Below are 23,709 nucleotides of genomic sequence, written 5' to 3'. Positions count from 1 at the left end.
ATAAAGCCTTTCATGGTAGTGACCATCCCCTGTCTGAAACCAGTTTGACAACATTGAATGTATGTTATTTTGAGAGGGCCAAATTGTGAGTTATTTTAAAAACAATGAAGCACAGATCGTATTTATCACACCCAGCAGAGCTGCCGATCTGTAATCGTCAGGGTCCTCTATAGAATCTATTAAAGAAATTGGTATAATATGACATTTCTTCCAGGTAGTCAGCTGGGAAAACTCCCAAGTAATTGTACCATATAACAGATACAGAATCTAGGTCCATGTTTTAGCTAATGCCCTAATGGCAAGATTAGCTAATACCTCTGGTACCAGTGCTCGATAATCTGTGTGTTAATTTACTGGAACCTAATACATCAATACGCCTGACTAGGTTTCCAGTTCAGCCATTTCTATGCTAGGTTTGACATGCTATATTCTTCTAAAACTTTGAGTAACATAATCTACCCATACTGTCTCAGAAATGAGATTAATTTGAGCAAGATGGGCACACATTTCTTCCTTATCTAACATGCCACAGAAGGCCTTCCAATCCCAAGTTTCTAAAATCCTTAACATGTCTTGCCATTCAGAAGTTTATGCAATTTTCTTATGTGAAATTAGCCAATTTTTATAATACTGATTGGTTTTCTGTTTATGTGTTTTATATTGTTCCAAAAGGTGTTTGGCATAAGTACCCAAATGTCTAACATTCAAGTGGAGGGTTTTCTTGCATGCACATATCAAAGGATCATTAGTTGACCCTTATTGAATCCAGTTTCTTATTACATGAAGTCCCTTTAGAAATCCATACCATGATTCTTTCACAAAAGAGAGTTGACTGTAGCCATGAGAAATGGTCTTGGACTTTAGTATTTAATAGCACACATTGGGCCTCCTTACGAGTTTGGAGGTAGCCATGGGGCTATTAGTGCTATGGCTGCCTCCAAAATCGTGTCCGGGTCCGGGTTCCTTGAATGAGGAATTACTGAGTCATTCCAACCTTGGAGGATCCGGTAATTCCTCATTCAAAAAACCCATCCCCATTCCCATTCGAGCCCCCATAGGGCTCAATGGGAATGGGGATGGAGCTAACAACAGGCATGTTAATAACGGCCCGTTATTAGCTCCCTGGTTCCCTTGCAGGACCCGCAAAGGACGTCTGGTCTGACCAGACATTTTGAGCGTGTCCCGCATGCGAACCTCGTAATGGGGCCCATTGAGATTTGATTACATTGGTCACATCAGAAATACTCAAGGTCAAATACATAGGTGAGCAACTTCTGTTTGGATAAATAATAGAAAGGTAATCATACAGACGTTCGGTGCTACTATGCAAGATTGTATGCCACATTTCTAGAAGACAGGAACAATACATGCCTTTCTAGGATAAGAGCAAAATGGACAAAACAAGAGAATCTGTTAAAATATTTCTCAGAGGCATCACCACCACATTGACATGTGGTACGGATGAGAAGAATTACACGCTTACACGCAAAATCATGATGTGCAGGTTATTTGCAGACATTTGTTTTGAGGAAGCCCCATGGGAGGCAGTATAATTAGAACAAAAGGACAACAAATGATAATGAAAAGCTGGGAAGATATCAGCCATAAAATGAAGGGCTTCACAATTGTCCATTCCTTTAACACTCAAATCTCGTTAGTAATTTGCCTCCGCTGGCTCAGTCACCGCCTATTGTGAAAATGATCACACCCTCAGATGGAATTGTACAAAAAATACAAAGCAGTGCTTTCTCAATTTTTGTGCCAGGGAGCACCTTTGGCCACACAGCAGCATCTCAGTACACCTACCAATCATTGCATCCCTGATTCCATGCAGTCTGCTCCGGCACCCACAAGCTTCAGCCTCCTTTGCGCCTTGAAACACGTGTGTATATGCGCGTTATAAATGTCATATCATATCACCAATATTGCTGAAGGGTCCTCTGAGAAAGCTGTGAAGGATTTACAGTGCGGTGATGCAGCTATTTGTTGAGCCCCCACCGAGGAGGTTCTTGATTGGCTGTTTCCACCACTTCACTTCCCTGTGCGGTGATGACGGCAGGCAGAGCCAGCCTTTGGTGAAGGCCGCAGTTCAACAGCCCTCGCCTGTTCCTGTCTGGGCCTGCCCGGGCTCAGACGGCGATGCAGTAGCTTGCCACCCGCTCATTAGCTTTGAAGCATTCAATGTCTTACACCAGCCATTCCATATCCCTGGATTTCATCTCATATGAGGCAACCCGTTATCCATCTCCCACTGCTTCACTGCAAGTTACAAGGAGTCTTGCCGCCGACACCCCTGACCGTGTCGCTCACTGTTCCCACCCAACATGTACAGCTAGCTTCACCTCCTCTCTCCGCTGAGACTGCTGGCTGCACCCCGCAAATTGGTTCTCACTCTTTCATCCCTCCACAGAGCCAGCACTACACCCCATATCGTTCCCCTGTCAGCTACTAGACACGCAATGCAGCTGGTCATGGTGGCTTTACAGCAGCCCGAGTCACGGCATTGCTTTAAACAATGCCCGGATTCTGCTTTGCGACCGACGCTCTTTATTTCGCTCCCACACCAAATTTGTCTGCAGTTCCTGCATCACCAATGTAGCACAAGAGGTGCAGTTTTTCCGGTACTTGTCTCAAGGCATACCTACCTCATTGTTTGTAACCATACCACTATAACATTGCCTCATAGCCTGAATACCTGTATTCACTCTTATTTTGTCACATCTCTTTGTTTGCATGCATGAAGTAGCCGTGTTTACACGCCCGAAGTAGCCACCGTACTATGAGGTGAGGCTTTTCCAGTCTGTGTATTCACACTTATTTTGTCACATCTGCTTCTTGCACGCCTGAAGTAGCCCCAGTACCATGAGGTGAGGCTTTAACAGTCTGTGTATTCACACTTATTTTGTCACATCTGCTTCTTGCACGCCTGAAGTAGCCCCAGTACCATGAGGTGAGGCTTTTCCAGTCTGTGTATTCACACTTATTTTGTCACATCTGCTTCTTGCACGCCTGAAGTAGCCCCAGTACCATGAGGTGAGGCTTTTCCAGTCTGTGTATTCACTTATTCTCTCACATCTGCTTGTTTGCACGCCTGTAGTAGCCCCCATAACCATGGGATGAGGCTTGAGGAAGCGTGCCGCTACCACCTCCCATTACGCTTTAACCCATTTGATTTTCTGTACATTTGGAACTCTACCATGCACTTTCCATAACTAGCAGCTAGATGCCCCTGTGCTTTGTGCGCTGATAATAGTGTAGCGCAGTGGCAACGCACTTGTCTTCGAAGCAAGACGACGCAGAGCAACACAGGTTTGCATCCCGGGCCTGCACTTACAAACCTCTTCGGTATTAAGCGCGTTATAAATAAGTAAATAGCCAATTATAAAAACTGGAAAAATAAATAAGTATCTCCCTCACATGTCCAGCATGTGTCCTATTCTAGCTCACATAAGCTGACATTTAGTACACCAAACAATCACAGGCACGTGTGTATTAATCTGCAATAACGCTTGATGTATTTTAAATATCTGCATACTATTAAGATAAAATAAGGTCACACACATTAACTCAGGCTAGTGCCGACTTCATCGTTCTGCAGGATAAGTGTATCCTTTCCCTTACTATTATTACACACCAAGCCAGTAACCCCTGAAGGACTCTTGCATCGCACGGCTGGTCTATGTAAATGGAATAACTACATACATGAATCATGATGGTAGCAATACGTCTAAATAGAAACCACCCTATTCCAAGACAGACGTGTTGTTGATACAGGGCCTCATTACACGGATGGCGGTAAGGGTTTACCGGTACCGGTATGTTACCGGTACCGGTAAATCCTTACCACCTTACTACGAGGTCCCTTTGCGGGTTGGGGAATTTAACGCCTGCTTTTTGCTTTTTGCAGGCGTTAAAAATCCAACCCGCAAAGGGACCAGGGAGCTAATTACGGTACCGCAATTTGCGGTACCGTAATTAGCGCCTTCCCCATTCCCATAGAGCCCTATGGGGCAAAAATGGGAATGGGGAAAGGCAATGGTGGAAGGGGGAATTACCCGCCAACCTTGGAATAGGTCGCTAATTCCCCTTTCCACCAAGGCGGTGCCGGTATTTTACCGGCATGAACCATGGCGCTAATAGCGCCATGGTTCACCGCCATCCGTGTAATGAGGCCCACAGTCACATGTTTTAACCGGGCAAAATAGACACTACATCTGTAAGCATATATCAAAAAGTGAAGTGGTCATGAGGTCATTGGAAAGCTTAAAGTACATACGTGTCCCAATAGAAACTGTATCAGATAGTTTTAAACACATTTTTGCAATTCACATTCGGAAAAGTTGAATACAATGTGCAGGAGTTTGTATATGCTTACTTATAAACATATAGCCAAAGAGTTTGTTGTGACAGACCCATATGAAATTCAAAGCTTGATTCACAAAACTTTAAGGGGCCGAGTCATGTAATCTTTCACGCAGAAAATAGGCTACTTGAGCCCAATCTGCACCCACAACACTGTTTGTCGATTCATGGAATCAAATGCAGAGGACTTTTCCTGGACTTTGGTGGATTTTGCGCTGGCCTGTCACACCTGTGCGTGCGGCCGAGGGCCTTGCGCAAGACTCCAAGCAGTAGGTTGGGTGTGGCCTGCATAGAGGGCTGGTAAGGGGGCTGAACACCAGAAATGGGGAATAACTTGCAAAGACGCGGGCGTTCCGAGGCCTAGGGACGTATTAATGGACTCGATTACGCAACACCTCGGCTGGGAAATGCCCACGCAAGTCTTTCATAGGATCCGCCACTCGAAGGCTGGCACAAGTACACTTGCGGGTTGGATTTTCAGTGTTCAGGTGGAATCGCATGTGGTATTTCGGGGTGTGTGTACTCATTCAGGGATCCAATGTAACATAGGGGGGCGCATACGCTGTGTCACAGGGTGCAGGAACGTTTTACATGGGTTCTCACGCACTTTTCCAGAGTGTTTGCTGAGTTATGATTTTTCATACACATGTTGTTGGAGTGCCGGATACAATTACGGGGACCTTGCAGAGGCCCCCTGAGTCACATGCCTGCTTACGGGGGACCCCATACACTGTTTGAAGGGTGCGTGAATTCGCGCCTGGTGAGCACACAAAGGTAGCTAATCTGGCAGTTCCCTGCTTTGCGTGTGGGTGTGTTGGGGGCGTGCATGCCGCGACTTGCGAATACGGTTACTTTGCACTAATAATTCCATGAATATGCGTTGCACAGATATTTTCTTAATTGAACAGGGTTGCGCAGTGGTCTTTTCAGCGCGGCGGACATTGCAGGATTTCTGCGCGTAATTCCATGAATCAGTTCCTTAGGATGGAAGTAAGGGCATGTGCCAGCACAATCACTTCACTTCACTTGCGTTACAAAAATATACAGGTAGTTGACAAAGGGCATCTAAATGTGTGCATCACATATATCCTTTATAAGTTCTTAAGCACAATCAAGCTTTATCCATAACTTTAAATGCGACTTCAAATGCATGTGTGTTTTGCACCAATGCAGGTAAATGTGCAATAGTCACAAAGGTGATTTCTAACTCTTCTGAACAATTGTTTTTAGCTTAGGACAGACTTAGCATGAACATCTAGGCCACTTTTAGGTTGAAACATATTTTAGTTTTTAAGACAATTCATCATACCATTCAATTTAAAACTGGTCTGGCTGAATTGCACTCCCAGTATCCATATGTTAGTGATTCCCCAACCCAGAAATGTGTATGTGACCTTCCTGAAGTCAGTGGCATGTTGAGCATTTCACAGAATCGGGAATTCAAAAGAATTCAAAAGATATTTGTATATCTTTCTTTCAGTAATCAGGAAGATTCAGGAAATACATCAATGCCAATATTTAAGAAAATGGAAGCAACTGTGCAAAGAAATGCCTTGAAAATAATAACTTTGAAGAAGAAAATTGTTAAGGGACTTTGGAATTGAGCAATATTCCTATAAATAAGCACTCACAAGGAGACAATTATCTGGCAGGGTTATTCTCTTACATTTAATACAAAGGATATTTGGAGTTGGAGCATCACTTGTTTAAAAGAAGACGTTTCTGCAAAATAACATCATTAGTGAAAGTAATGGAAAATCGCTACAATCACAAAGCAATATGTGTTGAGACATTTGTCTGCGAGAATGCGGATTTCTGTCTTCTGTCTTAAGTATTAGAATCAGTAATGTGACAGTGGGAAAAGGTTGGCAGCCGAATGATCCGATGGATATTATTGTATCATGGCAATTGAGTGACAAGAAAGAATTTTGGACTAAACGTTATTTTATTCATTCATTGAGAGTAGAAAGACGACAGTCTGAAGAGCTTTTTTCCTTACAGAGCTGGACAATTCACAGAGCATGTCATCGATTCGGATGCCTCGTTTACAAGAGTTACAAGGTTTTCACTGTAAGGTACTGTAAGTTAATACAAAGAGGGTAAACAATACAATAATATGCAGCATATGACTCAAAATATCAAACTTTCTTCGTGATGAGTATATGCATTTCTTTTTAAAAGTTTGTCCTATAAATGCTGCTGCACCGTTCGAAAATAAAAAGGAAGCTGTGTCACATAGCCCATAAACTACACTAGTGCAGTGTAATTGTGCACGAGCATTTGCTACAGGGAAAATATTTGGAAGCGAAACTGTGTATTTCCGAAATGTGTTCTGACAGAAGTGATCTCTTTTGCCATGGTTCCTAGCAATGATTTGATATGCCAGAAAAAGAGTGTAGAGATCAATATTCTATTTTACTACTAGCAAAAAGTACCTGTACGCCACATGGGTTCTGTAGACCGGAATGATAACACAATCATCAATTGTTGAAAATCAATGACCTCTTGGTCGCTGTTCCGAGTCGCTTATCACTTGATTTGCTTTACACCCTTCTGTAAACTGCACTGAGAATGGGCACGTGTGGCTGGCTGACATACCTCAGAGCAGACGTGGAGGGGAGGCGAGGGTTGTCATGCTGCAGCATAATGGGACCTTCTGTGCACTCTCCCCACCTGTCGCCTCACCCTGGTGCAGTGCAGTGCGTTACGGTGCAAATATCTCGGCAATGGTGTGTCCAAGGGCCTTGAAGTGTGGTTTTCAATGGTCTTATAGTGCACTTCAAGTTTTGTTCCTCGGGTCGAGATGTTTAAAATGAGCTTGTTCCGGTCCGTTTACGACCACATTGATGTTCAGGCAACTGCCTCATGTGTGAAGGGGCTGAAATCCAGGGAAAGGGGTGGGTGTCCAAATGTCATGCAGCCAGTAATGGCCACAGGGTCCTTACAGGTAACTATGCAAACTTGGTGCATTTTGGTGTTCTCCTTTATATATAGAGATATAGAGATGAAGACTTAAGCATATAACGGTGTCCAGTTAAAGTACCAAATACAAAAGGATAGAATGCCAAAGGGTCGACTCAATTTGACCTAAAACAAAAGGGTTGATTATTTTTTTTAAATATATATTTTTTTGGGTTTCCGTTTTAGAAAAAAAAGTGTTTTTTACCACAAAAAAGGGGGTTTGGCTGGGAGCACACATAAAAAAATAAATTAAAAAAATGTGTGCCTTTGGTTTTCGGTTCTTTTGATTCGACCCTTTGGTCATTCGATCCTATGCATTTGAAACTTTGACCTAGAACCAAGCATAACTACTATAACTATAGCATGCCACATTAAAATTGTGTGCATTGTCTTGCAGGATTATACTTGGTGATCTCGCACATTGCTTCAATGACTTTTAACATCATGAGAGACTGGTATTATGTAATTTCATGTACAGTGATTATCTTGGACATTTGCAATATTAGCAGTCAATCAATGTACCCTTTGCTACAATACGACTCCCTGCATCTCAGTGTGTTGCCACCCATAAATGTAATTATTTGTTCCCATATCAACAATATGCCTAAAGGAAAACTAACTGCAACTCTCTGCAATTTCCATTGTGGGGCATCCGATGCAAACTGTACATGCCAGAGGGAAGGTTATAGCCATCCTGGACATGGTGTATCATCTCTGCTGTACAGTAAGGACTGAACGCTGTACCCAAGATGGTGCAGGATGTACAGCGTTGTACCCTGCTGTGTTTAAGCTTCTTCCTTGAAGTTGGAATTTCATTGATGCATAATTTGCTCATATTTAAATAGACCTTCTGTGCAACCCTGTGTGTTTCTTGTCCCGAAGAGGGAGGGAGTTTGTAGGGACACAATATTGTTGAATTATGGGTTCCAGGTTTATAAAAATAACTTATTTGGGGTGCAGTGGGTGTAAAATTACTCCAAATTAGATGTCAACTAATTAAAACAACCTACAGGGGCGTGAACGGTAAAATGCCCATAGCAAGGCCTCTTACATAGATTTTGACATCTACATTAACAAGGGAGAGAGAAAGATAGGAGTCACATTCTTCCTCCATCTTGTTAAGATTCAAAGGTAAAGTCAAAGGTAGATTTTGGATTAGCACAATATTCCTCATATAATTATGAAACCTTTGGATCCCAGAGCCTTACCACAACGTAGGTCTTCTGTCATGAGAGGTATTTCTTCAGCTGTAAATGGTAATTACAGCAAATAAGACTGACATTGTTGCTAACATTGCACATTTCCTTGCACATGTCTTCTTCAGATTCTGTGTGCAGGCTGCAGCTCACATGTTGAATTTTAAATGTAAAGTTTTGCTTTACATCCATTTCTTTTCCCTACATAATCTCCCCTTGCTCTTGCACATTCCAGCAGCAAAAGGGATAGGCCAAGGGATCCTCTTTGCCTTCTGGGGTTTTCTGGATTATTATGGATCAGTCTTTCTTCCACCATCACCTTCTGTTTGGGGAATAATGGAGATGTTCTTTTCTAGATCTTCTCCCCTTTTCATTTTTTCTTTGGAGGGATCATTCCTGCCCCTCAGGCCCTGGAAGAATTCAGCATTTAAACAGCTATTGAGAGGCATACAAAGGCAGGTTTAGTAACTCATAGAGACACAGTTTTAGACAAAACATACAGCCTATCATTCTATTTTGACCTTTGATCATCAATTTTCATTAATACTGATAATTTAGTCCAATTATTCTCTTGCATTCTTTATTACTTCCCTGTTAACTTTTCCTGTTATTCCTTTTCTTTTTCTGTTCTCCAGGTGACATTCTTCAGTATTTTCTTCAACCCAAACTTTGGATGGTGCCTCAGTCATTCTCAAAGCTGGTCGAGGGTGACAGCTTTTAAACTGATTGATATGGACCAATTTTTCCTCAATTAGATCTCCTTTTTGGATTTGGATCTTACAGGTGACAGGAGAGATTTTATCAATGATCTCAAAATCACATTGTCAAGTAGGTACAAAACTCCTTCTCCTTGGCTTAGTTTCTTTGAAAATTATATAGATGATCCCTGTCACCTAACTCATATTCCCTTTTTTGTTGTATTGAAGTCATAGAAAATCCCTCATCCCTTAAGTAGGCTTCACCAGATTGCGCAGGGCAAAATCATGCTGTAGATGCTTCCTATATTCTCAATGTATTCATGAGTAGTTTAAGCATTTATCAATGCATGCTCCTGAGTTCGATAAACATATGTTAAGGTAATGCCATTCTTCATCCAATCATAAATTCAAATGGACACATTTTGGTGGCAGAAGAAGGTGTAGATTTGAGGGCCATCAGGACAAGCAGCAATCTGATGTGCCAACTTGGTCTAGAATCAACCATAAATGTCTTCAAGATACTCATATCTGTTTTGTCATATCTCTCCACATCCTCGCTCAATGCTGGGTGTTAGCAATGTGGGGTTTTCTTTCTACTTCTAAAATGTTCCACATCTTGTTCATAACTTCACTGGTAAAATGATTAAATCTGTTGGACTCAATCCTTTGAGGAAGACTGAAATGAGATAAGATGTGGTTTATATCAGAGTAGCAGCTGTCTCTACCTTACAGTTTTGGGCAGGAAAGCGCTCAATCAACTTTGTGAGTAGATATGTAACAATCAACATGTATTTGTACCCGGAGAAAGACAATTGACTGGTTCAGTGAAGTCTACTTGCAAATCAGACCATGGTAACGTCATTCCTCTTTCCTGAAGATGAGCTCTGTATTTCGAGAACTTGGTTGGATCTGAGCACACACGAGGCATCCCTTTATCTATGTATTGAGAACCTGGATCATGCAGGGGCATTAAGAAACCTTTTGTAGTATCTCTAAAGTCTTTTGAATTTTCCTATGATCCACAGCAACTGCATCATGGAAATAGTTTAACATCAGACTTCGGAATGAGGTAGGACCACCCACTGGTCATATCCAAATTGGAGTTTCCTCACAATTAGTCAATTTTTAATCTTGAAAATCTTTTGAAATGTCAAAGTGCAGAGGTCTTCCTTTCTTTGATAATCTGGAAAACTGATCATCCAAATATTAATAGAATTTCAATGGGATGCACTTTTTGAACAGTGAGAAAGTCTGCATCAGCAGCATCTTTATGCTTCTGAGCAGCTGAGAGTTCACTGGCAGTTCGAGTTTGTGATCTGGTCACAGCTATGTCCTGGATTTCTCTCAGGAGGTCTTCCGTATCTATGGAGTCCCTGTGCAGAGCTCTGATTTTTCACCAATTGGTCAGCCTAATTGATTCCAGTTTTATAAAGACCCTCTATATTGGAATGACCTTCAATCTTATTTCAATAAATGGTAATTTCATTGCACGTCACCAGGTCATCAATTCTCTGCATCTATCGAACTATTTTATAATGTTTTTGTTATTTTCTCCAAACATGCCTCTATTTTTCCAATTAATCAGGTGTTCCAGAAACAAACCCATTTCTCACATAATGAGAATCAGTGATAATCACTTGGTCTGTGAGTAGGAAGTTTACAGCAGTGAAAATAGCTTAATAAATTGCCATCAACTCTGACACCCGACTACTTCAGGGACCTATTTTTGATCAGCAGAGTGTTCAAGAACACTATTCACCCACACGTTTCCAATACCAGCAACTCCTTCTTTCTCCCCCTCTTTAGTAATATGGTAGGAACATCCATTCACATAAACTGTGGGTATCTCCTGACATGTTTTTTCTTTAGATACCTTGTGCGGGGACATCAGGTATATTCGAGAGTATAAGTGATTATTAGACTTTCATCCTCAAGACAATGTTCTCCAGCACAAACATGTAAGTTTGCCAAACCTTGAGCTATTGGGCTCTTCTTATTTTCCATACCTGACCTCCAAAGGAAAGCTCTGCATTGACAGAATTGGAGACATTCCCAGCCCATTTTGAAACGGTTGGTGGGAGGTTTCTCCTAAAATGTTCTGCCCCTGGAAAAATAGGCAGTCATTTTTCACTGCTCACACTGTTGCCAGAAGTGCGATCTCGCAATCATCGAATTTGTCTTCTGCAGGCATGTTTTGCTCACGTAGGCGATTATCTTGTTGAATTTGTCATGTTTTTGGTATAACAATGGCATCAACCAATTGTTTGCGAAACCAGTCTCTAAGAATAACTCCTTATTCTTGATGAGGTAAGCCAAAAAAGGATCATGTTAGAGGCTTCTATTTAATGGCTTTACTGCCTTGGATTGTGCTTCATCCCACTCCCACTTCACCTGGGCTCTCAATAAGTGGACCAAAGGCAGAGGGACCTCTGCATAATCTTCAATGCATTTTTAACTATAATCAGTTAGTCCAAGGAGGCTTTGCACCTCATGCAGAGTTGTGGGGTTATATAATTTTGAGTAGTGCCTTAACATTCTTTTTCTAGATGGTTGAGATCCTCAGCTGTGATTTCATGTTCCAGAAAGTTTACTCAGGTTTTGCCCCATTGTGCTTTCTGGAAGATAATTTCGCACCAGATTCTTGCAATTGGGCAAGAACATTTCTGTCAAATGTTCTTCCACTGTTAAGCTTTGGATTAACAGATCAACCACGTGGCTTTCTCTTTCACTCAGAACATACATGACCTTGTGAAGGAAAATGTTGACCTCATTACCCGAATTGATGTATCTTAAGGGCATACAGGTTCACGTATATTGCCCCCCCCTGAATGTAAAGGCAAGCTTAAAGTGAACTTCTCCATCCATGGGTACTGTCCAATAACTTTTTGTCAGATCAAGGGCTGAATAAACCATTGATTTTTGGATCTGAGCCAGTCCTTGGTCAATATAGGGAAGATGAACCTTGACATGTGGCCCATTTATTCCACTCTCTCAAGTCGACACAAAGGCTCCATTGCCCATTTCATTTTAGTATTCTCTGTACTGGATTGTTAAGGGTACTGTGGAGAGGACAATTATCCCATCGGATTCCAGAATTCTTATCATCTCTGTGAGTGATTCCATGGAAACTGGGGGCACCCAGTATTGCCTTTCAAACACAGGAGCCATTTCAGGGTCTGTAGATATTGCTGTTGACTGAATAGTTGTATGCCTGCAATCATACGTATCAGCTGAGAAGATACTCTGGAAATCCAAGAACACCTCTCTCAGTTGTTGTCATTGTTCATCGATCTCACAGGCACTCGTCAAACTGATCTGTATTTCGACCATTTGATATTTTAGAAGCATCCTCCAGTTGTGTGGAGAGATCTCTTTTGATGATATTTACCTGGCAGGGGTTTCGATCGATGCAAGAGTTATTATTAATTCTAAATATTACCTTATCTTCCAAGATGTCTCAGGTAACATCTTCTGCAAAATAGAGTGGATCTCAGGCTATTGGAAGACGTTAAAGGAGTTTTGAGGTCTCAGGATTGGATACCCAGCAGGAGCATGTTATGAAACAAATTGGGACTGTTTGAAAATTGGTTTGAGAATAGGCGCAGAGCCATTATGTTTCAAGAATTGGGATCCAATATGAAAGATAATGGAATGTGCTCAACGATGGTTAATATTGGAAATACAGCTAGAAGCTGTAACTATGAGGTGATTTGAAACAAGCATCTTAAGAACCATTTGGAATCTTTATAGTGAAGACATTCTAATGCCCTGATGAAGACCATTGATTAGGAGGTTGAAACACGTGTTGACAATATTTACATGATGAACAGATAATAAACAATATCTATATATACACAACATAGTATTGTTGTTTTCCGATTCCAACTCTTTTTGAGTGCAATAATTGCTCAATTAAAAAAAAATATCAGGTACATGGCGCATAGGCCAGATACTGATCATTTTTGTATTTTGTGAGGCTTCTTCGGGAATGAGGCCAATTTCTTGTTTCTGTGCAGCCTAGATGTGCCATTTTATAAATGTAGTCATTTGATATTGTTGAACAATTGACTGTAAAAGTGGTCAGCTCAGTGGAGTGCAAGCCCACATGTTAGACAAATGTATAAATGTTTCCTAATTTAGCAGGTTGTGTCCTCTTTTTATTTTGAGGGGTACCATAAAGTGTCACATCTTCCCTGGGACATTAACCTCTTCTGTTACATGAACCTCAACAGCATAGGGCAAACACTGAGCTGATCAATATTCTTTCTTAATGATGTCAAAACCCATTTGATTACCACCCAGTCTTAACCAAACTTTGTTATTCTTAAAATATAAATTAATTGTAAATGGATGGAGAATGTCACTACACAGATATAATTCAAATGTGACATCTCAAATGACCCAACAATTATGATCAGTATGCTTATCACCAATCTACAATTTAACATGCACCTGCAAGCTAGTACAAAAGATGAATCTTGAGTTTCCAGACCAACCTCTCATTTATGTGTCAAATTAAAAGAGGAAATGGCCTGATCTTTTTAGAGTCACTGAAACAGTACTTCGCTTATGAAGTTTTTTCTGTTGTTTAGACAGACTGTGACAAGCAGAGGACCTTTCCCCTCATTTATCTGAGTGTAGACCATCAAGATATCCCCTTCAAACATGGAAGACCACTTGCTGAGAGGGAGATTCTTTTTTAGGAGTTCCAATGCAATACCCTCAACTTTCTGTTCTCCTACCGAGATATGGGTGATCTCTGTAAACTGATTATTCTGAAAATGTAATTCAATTTGGTTGGGGCCTCATTCAATCAAGTAACAAGTGGCATTCAAGGCTGACATAATTGCCACTACTATTCTGATGAATTGATGGTTTGTTTGGGTGCAGAGAACTTGGTTCACACATTCAGTCAAAGGGGACAGCCTGTGAAGGAAATCATTCCCTAGTAAACAGGGTGTGCACTCTAGAGCCACTACAATCACTGGATGTTTCAGAGTGTCACCCAATTTTTGATATCCATAACAACAATTCCACTGATGGAAATATCATTTCCATCAAATTTTGAAGTTCTCCTAGAAGGGGCTTCAGAGGGATTGTAAGACTCTTCTGGCTCCCACGATTGATTTGGTCAAAAGTTTGTTTTGAAATCAAGGTCGCCTGTCTACCAGATCTGATAAATCACACTGGCCTTGTATATGAACAGGAGCATGAAACCTACCTTCTTTCAACTCTAGTTTACAAGGAAAGTGTGAGATAAAGGACAGCTCAGCATACATTTAATTTATGTCATGTATTTCCTGAACTTGACTATGCATTTCCACCATGTATGAACTTTCTTATTTGAGATCAAGTTCATGGGAGGTGGCTTGGGAAACTTTTTGGAATGAACATGCATTTGGAGATTAAGTATGGAATAGGTGTATCCCCCATTTCCTCAGACTCTTTTCTGTCTTCTTTTTCAGAAGACAATCTTCAGAATCCTTTTGGAGGGAGCGTACCTCTACTGTTTCTGGGATTTCTTGGTTTATAGTTTCTGATTTATCATATTGGTTTTCATATCTCATATCTAGGGGTTTCTTTGCACTTCTCATCCCTTATTTTATATTATTGGATTCAGGTCTTCTATGTTGACCCACTTTTCTTTAAGAGGCACCACACTATCTGAAAATGAAGACTTTCTTTTCAGGGATTTCTGTATTCTATCCCCTCTCTCTCTCTCTCTCTCTCTCTCTCTCTCCCCCTCTCTCTTTCTCTCTCAATGGTGGCTATTTTATTTTGTTCTTGGAATTTCACAATGTTTCTCTCTTCTTTTGTTTCTAGCTCCCAGTGGAAAAAGTTGTCAATACTAGGTTCTGATATTTATTTAATTCAGAGTTCCTTTTATGGGTCAAATAGGAAGCTTCCTCAAAGGCATACCTTTTCCTCCATATCTCCTGTTTCCTCTTCCACTAGGACACAGTCATCATTGTTTGCCTCTTGTCATTATTCCCACAGGGCACCTGATCCAGACACTGGAACAGTTTGGGGAACACTGGCACATAGAGGGTTAGGTTGGGCCTTCAACTTCTGTCCAAAGTTCTCTGTCAGTTGCTTGACTTTTTGCTCAAGTTGAGAGATCTTTTCTCCTCCCTCATTACTATAGTTGTTCATTTGTGTTCATTTCAAAAATAATGTTCTGTTTATATACAGTAAATCGTTCTCTTAAATCACACATGCTTCCCTGATTATCTTTCAGTGTTTTGCTATGGGGAGTTAAAAAGTCCTTTGTAGCTTTCTCATCCTGTTGTAAAATTGCATTTTCTCACTGGCATGATTGAATTGCACTACAGTTTTCATGAATTTTTTCCTGCCAATGCAATATTTCACATTCAAAGGACTCTATTTGTTGGACTGTCTGTTTCAGGCCAGTCTCTATTTGTTTTAATCAGTCCTGTAGGTGCCAATGTGCATCTTCACTGTGGCTAATTCTTAGGAATAGACTTCGCTAACACGCTCATTGGGCCTCATTACGACCCTGCCGGCCCAGAAACAACGGTGGCGGTAAGTCCACCGCCATCCTTGTTTCCGGACCGGCTGACTCTGAGTTCTGCAGGCGGGAGGTGTCACTCCCGCCAGGTCTGGCGGGAGTAACACCTCCCGCCTGCAGACGGAAATGGAAACACCGGCTCTGTCATAGACAGAACCAGTGTTTTCATTGTCCCCATTCCCATGAAGTCATATGGGAATCCATGGGAATGGGTATTTACAGAATTCTGCCTCCGGAATTACCGGGTCACCGGGGTTGTAATGCCCCAGTGATTCTGGCAATCACAGAGACGGAATGGTATTTCGGGTCCGGCGGCAGCCTGCCAGTTTTTCTAGCACGGCTTCCGTCGGAATCGTAATGAAGCCCATTGTCTATCTGCCTCATTTACTTTTTGAATCATTTGTTATTTCTTATGAATTATAGCATCACATTCATTTGCAAGCTTATCTCTCCATTGCTTTATGACACACAAATTATGATTAATTTTAACAAATGCATTTTCAAACACATGCTGTGTCAGTGACATAATGCTGTCTAACAGGCCATTATTACATGTAGATTGGTCATTTTATTTTCGTGAACTTTATTTTTGACCCTGATAGACTGAGTATAAGTGTCTTGGAGACTCAAACTGTGTCACTTCATTCTCCAGCTCATCACAATATGTCTTGAGTTCATGTTACGTTTCATCAATTACATTTTGCTGTTGCAATGCTGAAGCCTGACTTTCTTTCAGTGTTTCTTGCAACCTCAACATTCTTTCAGTTTGTCACTAAACAATTGCTTGTGCTGAGGATTTCAATCAGGCGATACACCCTGGTCTCAGCCTAGTATGCAGCGCACAACTGAAATTTTATTATATATATATGTTCAATATTTGAGAGATACACCACTCATATCACACCCCCTTTCAAATACCCTGGGTCACAATGGACCAGGAACCAGGTAATATGTATTTATTTATTTATTTAAAATTCCAGAAAATCACACACTTTTTAAAATATGCAGCAGCAATCACCAATGGGGTGATAATAACAAATAGGAATGTGAACAATGCATTTAAATTAACTCTTTAGCAACACAGATAGAAAACACCAGAGAATAGAGATACTTTTGAATTTTGGGAAAGATAGCCCTCAAGTTAGGATTGCCCCCTGCAATATTCCTCAACCCACAAATAAGCAATTCTAAATAGATATAAGGATGCAGCAGGTAATCGGGAATGGGGAATAAGAAACCAAATTCAAATCCAACCTCCCCTCCCCAAACAAGAGAGAAAAGTGGGTCTGAAACCCTTACACTGTTAAAATGACACTCAGAAATGGCTGAATAAAACAATGAATGTGTGCAAAAATCCTTAAATAAGTACAATTCTCTACGGGAGCAACACTGAAAAGTTACAAGCAATCATAAGCAATAGATTAAGCTAAAGCATACAATTCTAAAATGAATGGAAGGTTTAAAACAATTGATAGTAAAAATAAAACGTGTAAAACTGCGAAATATTGTAGCTATGGATCCTAGCTACAATATGAAAGTGAAATGAGGTCTCTAGCTGTTAAATTGAGTGAGTTATGCAAGATCTAGTGAGGTGCGTTTTTGGAAAATAAAGGCGTGAAAAAGGAACATAAATCAATTGCTGACAAGGACAGTTTCACTCTACACTAGGCCATTCAGGCTAGGCTACCAGCTTGAGACACATTAAGGTCTGGAGTTGATTCACGGAATCAACCCTAGCACCTCTGTGCCCGCCCTGGCGGACCCAGGCCGATTACCCGAGGGAGGATTAAGGGTTTAGGATTTCACATGACAAATTATTAAAGAAGTTAGCACTAGCGCAAGGAATCAAAGGCAGGGTTTCAAGAATGATTGGGACAATATTACAGTTATCAGGATAAGGATTGGATGACTTAGAGATTGGGATGGAACAAAGCTAGGCAAGGTTTACTATGTTTCTATGGTTCCTATTGATAGTCAGAGTCCACTTTTAGTTTGAATTTTGGACAGTCAGCACTCTGGATCACCACACGGATCTGGTCTAACACAGGGCAGCCGGACAAACTCAGCGGGGCAGAATCAGCTGGGCAGGGACAGGATAGTTCTTCTGGACTGGAAGTTCTGGTTACTGGATCCTATAGGGCAGCAGGATAGCATGATAGCAGTGAGTGGCACCAAGCCAGGTAAATTCAGGATGCTTCCCCAAAACACCACAGCGCTTCCCTTGGTTATGGGGATTATTTTAGGATTGTGGCCTAGCTGAAGCAGGATCAGCAATTGCTTGGCCTTGTGGTTGGGCAGGATTCATTACCCACGCCCCTAACAATAGAATTGGGCAAGGGCATAGTCTCTGTCTTGCTCACAATTGGTTGGATATCAGAAAAGTGATGTCATGTTTATGAGGTGATTTTAACTGTATCTAGAAACTCCCACAATTCCTTTACTGAAAATCTGATTTTGCCAAAAACAGATATTTATGCAGTTGCCACCTCTTAGTAAATCAGATACACAGTTTACATATTGTGTGCAGCACAGATTAGTCCAAACCTCCAGTCTGTGTGACCTTGTGTCGCCTTTCTGACACATTTTGGTAATTTTACACATTAAAGATTTGGCCCACAATTCCCCATGGATGCTTTTCTGGTAATACAACATATATCACCGTTTCTATCCAGAGTGTGCCACGGCAGTCTACCAAGTTTTCAAGCACAGCCCACAATTCCACTTTTACACTGTGAAAATTCCAGATTTTTACCAATTTTGACAGCTGATATATAAGTCTTTTTAAAGTTCTTTATAAAATAGTCTTAAGTGTTTATTCCGGAAAGGAGACTTTTGAAAACGTTTGAACGCTCGTATCCTGACTTATCTTTCTGCTACACGGCGAGTATCCAGGGGCGCCTGCCGGCGTGCTCTTACTTCCTGGAGGAGGAGGAGCTCTGCGACGGTCACGTGTGTTGCCACGTGACATTTACCGGCTTCAAAAACAGCCCCAGCCAGCCTTGCGGCGTTAAGCCCGACTGCGGAGTAAAGGGCACTGCATTTCATACGTAAAGAGCTGTTTGGCTGCTGTTCGGCTCTGGTTGGCGCAGGTACCTGGAGGAGAATAGGCAAGTATGTGGAGCAGGGTGTGGGGAAGCAGCAGACGGTAAGCCACTTTCTTTTACCTTCTTGTGGCATACGTGGAAAACCCCTCTTCCTCGTCCCGTCCTCCGCTCAGCTTCAAAGTTGTGTACCAACCACTCAGAAACTCTCTTAGAGTGGGATGGCTTGTCCACTCCCCTCGGAAGATGATATAAGTCGCCGTTTGTGCAGCAGCAAACTGGCACTCGACACTGTTGACCCCCCAGAGTGCCAGGCGCATACCCAGTCAAATAAGAATTCTCTGAAAACACAGAGAGCTGTGCCACGAGAGGGGCAAACACAGACTGGGAGAAATTCCATCCCCTTACATCTTCCCTGCTCACACCCCTCATCTCCCGTGTCTCCTATGCAGATGAACTCACCCCTGGATAGGCATCGGGCCGACGTCAGGCAAAAGGAAACAGGTGGCTCCAAGAGTCCTATTGTGGACCCCACGTATTTGGATGGTCCTTTGCTACCAGTAGCAGATCAAAGTGACAAAAGGGAAGGGGAGGCGAAGAACGGTGCAGTGTGGAAGGGGGTTCTTCCCCCCCCTATTATCGCGCGGAGTCCTCTCAAAACTGCTGAGCACAGAACGCCCGGCTGTTCGACAGCTATGGCGAGTGATCTCCTGCCACAGACTGTCGGAGGATGGGCGAGGCAGGAATCTACACGCCCAGAGCTATCATCACGAAAATGTTCTCAAGACAGAAGAACCGCAGATCGACTTACAGAGCCAGGAGTGCGCTTTCACGCAGTCGTCCACAAGTCGAATGCAGAGGGCGCCTCTAATCACCAAGTAATTCCAACTTCCCAAGTCTCTACTACCGTCCAAATGCACCAGTCACTGAAAAGTACATATTCACCTATTGGCTGTCCCAACCAGTCAAATCTACCTAACGCCAATGCATCCCAAATTGAAAGTAGGGTAAACAGCTCAGACCTGGCAGAGAGCACTGACCATGAAGCTGAAAAATCAGCAATGAACGATAGTCAATCAGATGACTCAGTATTTGAAGTACCTGAGGAGGAGGCGACTATAGCCCAGGATGATTCGTTTTGTGAAAATCCAGACCAACACACTCCATCTGCAGCAGTTGGGGGAAAAACACAAGAGAATGTCCCACAGCTCACGCCACAAATACAGGAACTACATAAAAGTGATAGTGGAGGCTCCAGCCAACAGAATTTAGCCTCTCAGTACGAGGTCCCCAAATGGGATGACCCGCTTGTAAAATCTCCAGTACCACGCAGAACAGTTCCCCCAAAGCAAAGAAAAACAGCAAAAGCAAGGCTGGAAAAGGCGCCAGGGAAGAAATCCCGCAAAGCCCCGGCACGAGCACAGGATAGTATCAAACGCTTAGCAACTCCTCTGATATCGTCATCTCTCAAAGATTATTTCATCCAACAACACAAAAGGAAACATGAGGTGGAGCCGGAACTTTCAGATGCTGAAATACTTGAGGCTATCGCAGAACCCTCTCCAAGACTGAAATCTAGAAAAATCGATGGCATCCCTCAAGGGATCTCAAATAGCACCTCAGTGAATCTTGTTCCACCTATAGATAACGAGGAGAGCAGTGACTTAGAAAATATCTCGCTCCATCAAAGGACAAAGCAAAGTGCTAAAGAAACTTCTGCTCACCAAGCGATTGAGAGAGGTGAAGTGCATGAATCTCCAAAAGCATTACAGTCAGAGGAGACTCTCAAAACCTCGGGATGGCGGTTCACCAACCCCTAGTGAAAGAGGAGAGCAGACTTCATCCACCGCGAAGGACCAATATGCATGGACACACCCACACATTCGAGGAAATTCTGAGAGGCCACCAGGGGAAAGCCACTCAATCATTCTCGGTGCACCGACATCAACAAAGAAAAGGAAAACAGAAAGGCCGGCTCATCACCAAACCGAGAGAGAGATAAAAACCCCCAATGAATCGAGCCGCCCAAGTGAAATTCCAAGCATGACAGAGAAAGACACCCCCTCCAAAAATAAAGCTGATCTACTGTCGATAATGTCGGCGGTGACAATAGCCTTAAACCCCTTTGGCAAATTGTATGAGTCAATTCATGAAGCACTCAAGGACAACTCGTCTATGATAAGCACAATGAGTGTAAAACTAACCTTCATCGAAGGATATTTAACGGCCGTTGAGCGAAACTCAAATAGGATTGCCACAAACCTTGAGGAGAAAATTGACTTACTGAGAGGCAAGATAGAAGCAAAAAGCAGCCTGACTACTTCCTCTTCTAAGGCAACACAGACAACAGAAAGTGGCAACAGTATGGGTACCGCCCCCATTTTCAAAAAGCCAGTAAAAAAAACTACACCTCACGCACAGGAACAGGTCATAGCCGGACGGCTTACGACTAATCTAAAGCAAACAAAGGGGAAAAGCGTACTGGAAATGGACAAAAAAGCAAAGACCACTCAAGGGGAACTACCAGAATCACAGAAAAGTCGAGATGAGGGGATTATAAAATCTCAACCCAATAACGTCGTGCAGCCAGAGAAACCTTCAATTGTCTTGAGACCAGTTCTGACTCTTGATGTAAGCTGTGGGAATGAGTCCGATCAGGATCTATTGAACATTTCGCAATATTCTGTCTGTGAAATGGCGAGGCCCTCAACATCGGAAAAAATCAGTTCCCCAACGACAAGTTCGCAAAAACCCTCGTCGGGGATACCGACCCCACCACCGAATGAGGTCATAAACACTAATGGGGGGGGCCGAAGGTCTCATACTCATAGTTCGCCGGCAAATTCTCCAAGCATCGCCCTGGAGGCTTTAAAAACCCTTAAAGAACAAGAAATACCAAGAACACGCAAACCAGATCGAGACACAAGTTGCAGGCCAAATCCACGGCAGCGCCAGGATAAAATTCGATTACAATCCCATAAAACGATGGGTAGTCACCAAAAGTCAAAGGCAAAGATACATGAAAAGTTATACGGCTCAATACTTTTCAAATTAGAGCAAACCTCTGCAAAGGATACCTATCTGGTACTGAACCGAGGCACAGTCCTGAAATTGCTGCGAAAGATAAGCACGTTGCGAAATTTACGATCAGCCGATCTTATACTTGTGGAACCATACCACCGGGACCACAGAGCCAAAGCCTACCTCCATGTGAATAGTAAGGCAGCTTTCGATCTCTCTAGAGAAGTTGTAAAGGATCTCCACCGTATGGGCTTGAAAATAGAAAAACTTCGAAACCCACTGTCTTTATACCAAACCCACGAGAGAGAGAAAAATGGCATGACCTTACATCATGGCGCAAAATACATTGCAGAAAAGACACCGTATAAACCTAAGTGGTCCTCAAGGACAAATGTAAGGGGAGAACTCAGGCCGTCTAACCATTATGAAAATAAAGAACACAGTAATTACAGAAACAGTCGACTCACAGATTCACCGAAAGCTCATGGAAATAGTGATGAGAAGCGATACCAGGAAGAACTAGCCAAACAGACGAAAACAACGTCTAACAAAGAGGGAACTCAATTGAAACCGTGGAAGTGGGTTCAAGACCTTATTGCCCGCCCCCACAAAGTATAGCAATCACCAGCGTGTTCCAACGCCAGTATGGGACGGGAGGAAACGCCGCCCACAAAGCAAAAAGAACTGCCCCTTCATATGGCATCTTGGAACACAAGAGGTCATTGCCATCTAATGACCGAAAGTGAGACTAATTTAGGAGCCTTTGATCTTATTTGCCTCCACGAAACCTGGCTCCTGGGAAAACCGGCGTTAGACAGCTACGAAATTGAAGTTTCCCCAGCAACAAGGTCCTTGCAGGGACGACCATCGGCTGGCCTGCTGACGGCAACCCGGGTGGGCTCAGGAATCTCGAGTATAAAGAAGGTAGCCGAAGATTACGGCATGTTAACAACTCTTGTGTCTTGGAATCATCGCTCCCGGGATCTAGCCATAGATGCTACATCAGAAGTAGCAATAATCAACCTCTATTGGAACCCAGACAGAGTCTCCACCGAGGGCTTTTGCACGGCGATTGCGAACATCATCGACAAAATTACAATCGACCTAAAGGTCCCCCACGTAATAATATGCGGCGATTTGAACGCAAAATGTGGGACTGGCAAATATAAAGACGATAAGCCTTCCTATCCTGTGGCAGACGAAAGAGGAAAAGTGTGGTCAGAATTAATGAAATCACGAAAACTTTACAATGTGGCAGAACTGGTGGAGCATAAATCCCAAATTCCAACATGGGAAAGGTCGGGTGCGGAGGCTACTCTCGATTACATTTACATCACCGAAGGTTTGATCCCGTATTTGACGGACTTCACAGTACACCGGACACCAAAAAGTGACCACAATCTGCTGCAGATGTCCTGGGGAGGTCTCATGAAGGAAAGAGCGCACTACCTACCAGTGGTAAGTTCGAACATGCAGCAAAACCGACTTCGTCTCTCATCTTACAACGTGAGAGGGTTGGAAATCGCTCTAAAGCAAAAAGGGGGGGTCCCTCCGGAAAATCTAATAGAGGGAAGACCTGAATATGTATCGCTACTTGTGCCCTACAAAACAAGTTTTGGAGGAAAGATGAAAAACCCTCCCAACCATGTCCACACGTTCAATCAAGAGGTGGTGACAAAAAGATTGGAGCTGAGAAAGCTAAAAAAGAAAGCGATCAAGGCAGGGAAGGGGGAGGCATGGACTGAATACCATACTGGCGAGAAGATTTACAAGGCATGGCTAAAACACCATCGGCAAGCACTCTACCAGAAGGATGCGGAAGCCATGCTGGTAATTGGGGCTACGAGAAAGACCAAAGACTTTTGGACATTGCTCAGAAATAGAAATTGCCAAAAAGCGCC

The 23,709-nt window shown here is 42.6% G+C and overlaps 1 long non-coding RNA gene across 1 annotated transcript in view; it reads left to right on the top strand.

Annotated features, from left to right (window-relative positions):
* The first annotated feature begins 6,206 nt into the window (after positions 1 to 6,206).
* LOC138528734 (uncharacterized) overlaps positions 6,207 to 23,709 on the top strand; it is a 133,908-nt gene continuing 116,405 nt past the window's right edge. The window contains exon 1 of the long non-coding RNA XR_011284216.1: positions 6,207 to 6,437. This is a non-coding gene — a long non-coding RNA (uncharacterized lncRNA). The remainder of the gene's footprint in view (positions 6,438 to 23,709) is intronic.

Source organism: Ambystoma mexicanum, chromosome 7q, assembly GCF_040938575.1.
Source record: "Ambystoma mexicanum isolate Mex_15411 chromosome 7q, UKY_AmexF1_1, whole genome shotgun sequence".
Classification (NCBI taxonomy): domain Eukaryota; kingdom Metazoa; phylum Chordata; class Amphibia; order Caudata; family Ambystomatidae; genus Ambystoma; species Ambystoma mexicanum.
Note: the sequence above shows the minus strand (reverse complement) of the source record. Positions and strands in the feature narration are given on the sequence as shown.